This window comes from Mus caroli, chromosome 13, assembly GCF_900094665.2.
Source record: "Mus caroli chromosome 13, CAROLI_EIJ_v1.1, whole genome shotgun sequence".
NCBI lineage: Eukaryota > Metazoa > Chordata > Mammalia > Rodentia > Muridae > Mus > Mus caroli.
Genome location: NC_034582.1, coordinates 42,515,699 through 42,520,844, shown reverse-complemented (window position 1 = coordinate 42,520,844; position 5,146 = coordinate 42,515,699).

Here is a 5,146-nt window from a genome sequence, read left to right as displayed (position 1 = left end):
TCATAGACTTCATAAACCAGGTGTGGTGGCACAGGCCTGTAAACTCAGTGCTCAGGAGGTAGGGGTAGGAAGGTCAGAAGTTCAAGGCTATCCTTTGCTATTGAGAGTTTAAGGCCATCCTGGCCTCCATGAGGACCTGTCGGAAGAAAGAGAGAAAGAAAGAAGAGAAGAGAAGAGAAGAGAAGAGAAGAGAAGAGAAGAGAAGAGAAGAGAAGAGAAGAGAAGAGAAAAGAAGGAGGGAGGGAGGGAGGGAGGAGAGAGAGAGAGAGAGAGAGAGAGAGAGAGAGAGAGAGAGAGAGAAAGCTTAATTTCCCAAGCATGTGTTAATTTCTCTAAAATTTGCAAGAGAAAGAACAGTTCCACAATTTTGAACCAAATTTAAAGCATGTTTTAATTAAATACTGGCCAGGAAAAAAAGGATTCTAACTAGGTCCACCCTGGGCTTCCAGGGAATGACCGAGTCACTGTTTGCAGGGGCTTAAAAAAACACAAAACCCATAATTCATTGCATTTCCTATCAGATCCAATCAGGGACAAGCATACATCTTGACATACTTCCTGTCTACACGACACCAAGCACATCCTGTGCAGTTGATTCAAACAAACTTGTTTAGAGTGAAAAACATATGGCTTGTTATTTCCTAAGAACTACAACTCCCAGCATTCCAAGAAGTTACCTTGTCCTTGAGCAAGTGAGGCTTACAGGCTGATTTTGGTTCTAACAGATGTTATTGAGGCATGCAGAGTCATCACTGAAGTAACTCAGAACCTGAATGGAGAAAAATGGGCTGTCTGGGAGTCAAAGATTGAGAAAGAAGTTTAGAAGATTTTAAATTCTATAAGTGTTTTCTCTGAAGAGACTAAAGTTTGACATATAAAAATAAAATCCTGTTATTTCAATTATACAATCCTATTTCATCTTCAAAATTTATAATAATGAGATATACTATCAGAATGTTATAATATAGGTGTTATTTTGATTAAAGCTTTAGTACACACATGCCCCTGTGTGTGTGTGTGTGTGTGTGTGTGTGTGTGTGTGTGTGTGTGGTGTGTTTGAATGAAACCAGAAAGCAGGCACGGTGGCATATACCTGTTATCCCACAATCCAGAAGCCTGAGTCAGGGGGATTGCCATAGGTTCAAGGCCTGTGGGGCTACTGTCTCAGGAACAGAGAAGAAAGGTGACGATAAAGGGGAGACATGAGGAGACTTCATGCTTTCTCCCTATAGGAGGAAGTAAACATGATAAAACAGAGAGCCATAGAATAGAATTAATAAGCAACATGTGATTCTCATTCATCAAACTTTATGGTGCGCAGAGGAAACACTTATTTGTGTATGGAATAATTTCATTTTTCCCACAAAAGGGTTTTCAGTGAATCTCCAAGAGAAATGTGTTTCATGAAAAAACTAACCAAATTAGAAATATATTGCATGTTTTCTTTTTTAGAAGTACTTGTGGTGAATGGGGAATTAACCCAGGGTTTCACACAGTCACTGGGCTATGGCTTTAGGTGTGTGTGTGTGTGTGTGTGTGTAGACATATATACGGTATGTATACACACATATATATGTGTGCGTATACCCACATATGTATCCATATATTGCCACTTTTTAAAAAGGAGTTTATACGTATGAGTGCACCTGATATATGCCTGGTACCCACAGAGAGCATCAGATTACATAGAACTGGGGTTATGGACAGCTCTGAGCCACCATGCAGGTACTGAGAATGGAACCTGGGTCTTCTGAAAGATAAACAAGTGCGCCTAATCACTGAGCCACCTCTCCAGCCCTGGTTTGTCATATTTTTAAAGGAAAAATAGTGACATATGTGTGCAACTTTAAACCTGTCTGAGTAAAAGCATTACTGGACTAGAGTAGAAATGAGCACGGTGCTTACTATTATTAAAAAATATCAATAATTTAATCGTTCATCTATTAAATATTCAGATTTCGTTGGGAGACTTCCAGAGCTGAAAGGAATGTCATTGTGTTAAATGATGTTTTGATTAAACAAGAAAGAATGAGAAGAATTGATGCTCTCTACCAAAGATTTAAAAAAATTTTAAGAGGAGTTAAAATTAATAAAGATTATAAAGGGCTGGGGAGGTGGCTCAGTGGGTAAAGTGCTGGCCATGTGTCTTAGACCAGGTTACTATGCTGGGATGAAACACCATGATCAAAAGCGACTTGGGAAAGAAAGGTTTATTAGGCTTACATATCCGGAACCACACAGTCCACTGAGGGAAGCCAAGGCAGGAACTCAAATCTGGCGAGAACCTGTAGGCAGGAGATGATGCTGGCCGTGGAGGTGAGGGACTTACTGGCTTGCCTTTCATGGCCTATTAAGCCTGTTTTATTTTTTATAGAACCCAGGACCACTAGCTCCAGAGTGCCCCACCCTCAATGGCCTGGGGCCTCCCCCATCAATCACTAATTTAAAAAATGCCCTAGCAGCTTGCCTACAGCCAGATCTTACAGAAGGAAGCATCGTCTCCATTGAGGTTCCCTCCTCGCAGATAACTTTAGCTTGCGTCAAGTTGATTGATATAAAACTATCCCGGTCACCATGCAACTGTGAGGATCTGTGTCTGGCTCCCCAGGACCCATGTAAAACTTGACTAGCAGTACCTGTCTGGAATCCCTGTGCTCCACAGAAAAATGGGAGGTGGAGACAGGAGATGCCCCAGAAGTTTAGCAGCTAGTTAGCCTGGTGTGCACATCAAACAGCAGAAACCAACACAGAGGAAGGCAAGGATGACCTTTGACCTCCACCCCTTCTCACCTCAGCCTCAGAGAGAGAGAGACAGAGACAGAGAGACAGAGGTAGAGGGAGAGGGAGGAAGAGAATATGTGTGTGTGTGTTTAAAGATTAAAGTTGGCCAGGCAGTAGTAGCACACACCTTTAATCCCAGCACTTGGGAGGCAGAGGCAGTCGGATTTCTGAGTTCAAGGCCAGCCTGGACTACAGAGTGAGTTCCAGGACAGCCAGGGCTATACAGAGAAACTCTGTCTTGAAAACAAACAAACAAACAAAAGACTAATGTAAAATGAATGAGCACAGTAAGGCATACTTATAATCCCAACCCTCCCGGGTTGAAGCAGAACCACAGCTCTGAGGCCAGCCTGGGTTAAGTAAAGTCCTTATCTGAAAAAAAAAAAAAAGTTTTTAAACCCAAGAGCTCATTGTTTGAAAAGGCAAACAATGAAACACAGAAGTAGACAAGTATCTGGTTATTAGGAAATGACTTCCAGGAAACCAGATAAAACAGGCTGAAATTAGAGGTTTCTGCTCCGTTTGTTTGCTTGCTTTCAGGGCAAAATACATGACTCAGTTCTTTAAAGTTTCACCCTAGATACAACAAACTCTTCACAGATTAATGAAGGAACAGCTGCTGATACCAACATGTACAAACAGCTCAGGAGAACTCCCGGTATAAACCGAGGAACAGACCTCTCCAAGGGATCCTTAAAGACAACTTGTTTTGGTTTTGTTTTTGTTTTTTTTAATTTGCGATAGGAAGGAATAGAACCAGAGGCAGAGTCCGGGAGCAGGGAGAGAAAGCAGTGGACAGAGCACGGCCAGCACACTGAACTTGGTCATGAGAAGAGACATGCGGGGGTGGGGGAGGGAAGGAGACCCACAGAGAGGAGCAAGAGAGAGGGGGGCCAAGCGGGGAAGACAGAAGAGAGAGCACATAGCTGAAACAGTAGGGTTACAAGGGATTGGGAAAATGAGATACGAAAGCCTGTGAGCTGGAGACGCTTAGAGTAGGAGCAGGGTGAGAAGCGCTAAGCTCCAGGATGCCCGCAAGGACTTGTGCTGTGGTGCTTGTGATACTGAGAAAGCCGGGAGCCAGCATGAGCTTTGGTAGCTAACAGGCACCACATATAGCCTTTAGCGCCCCCACCCCCACCCCGACAGTGATAAGAAAATGGTGTCAGAATGTGGGGTCATGCTGTTCATCCCCCATCCTCAAAGCCAGCCATGTAGCTTTTCCACAGGGTCACCGGAGAGAGCCGTGTAAATTCCCGGTCCTTGAAAGCAGTGTTTCCTTTCTTTTCCCCGACCTCCTAAAGTGACAGTTGATGAAAACGGAAAGCCAATGTGGCCACAATACAGTAAAAGCCTGCTCTTTTCCTTCCTGGCCCTGCCTGTTAAGTAGTGCCAACAGCGGCCGTCACACACACAAATGGGTACCCATGAGCAGAGAGCTGAAGAAGGTTCTTAAGAGCTAATCCACAGCAACCGGATTGTTAGGTGCTATCAGTACCAGCATCATTTCTCTGTGAAGATGGAAGGACAGCAACGGACTCACGAACAGACAGACAAACAACCATGCGCAAAGTGATTTCCAAGAGAAATTCCTTTCCCAGTGAATGAAAGCAACGGAGCCCATTCATTTCCTCCAAGCTTCTGGAGTGCAGCTCCGTTTCCCGTGTTTGTAAAGCTGGTTCGGTATCTCAGCGCCCAGGGCTTTCTCCCCCAAAGAGAAGATAATGGGTGGAAACCATTTCTTAAGACAAACGAATTCATAAATAGAAAGTCTTTCCTTAACTTTCCCAAGAATGAGCTAAAAATATCAAACCAAGTAGGACTCCAGCTCCCACTTTGCTTGCACGTGTGTGGCCGGGCTGTTCCTTTGTCATGAGCAGTGGGGAATTTTATTTTGTGCTCAGTTCCACAGATGATTTCAGGGTGAGTCCTATAAGCCTCAATTACAAAACTGGCTCTGGAGAAAATTGATAGCAGTCGCACGGAGGCTTTCAGACTGATGCTGTAAAATGCTCACGGCAGAAAGCAGTGTTATAGGGCTAGGGTGAAGAAATGGCTTGCTGCAGAGGCAGTGAGGACAGAGTTCAGGTCGCCAGCATTACACAAAAGCTGGGCTTCTTAGAATGCACCTGTAAGCCCTGACCAGGGGAGGGGGACAGGACAGACAGGTCCCCAAGGCTCACTGGACAGCAAGAATAGACACAATGGTGACCTGATATGTCACCAGAGAGAGGGTGGGTATCGAAGGAAGAAAAGCAAAATCGACCTTTACAGGGTACACAGAGGCAAGTGCACCCAAACATGGTGTGCTCATGCACAAACCTATTAAACAGAGGGGGAGGGGGAGGGGAAGGGGGGAGGGGAG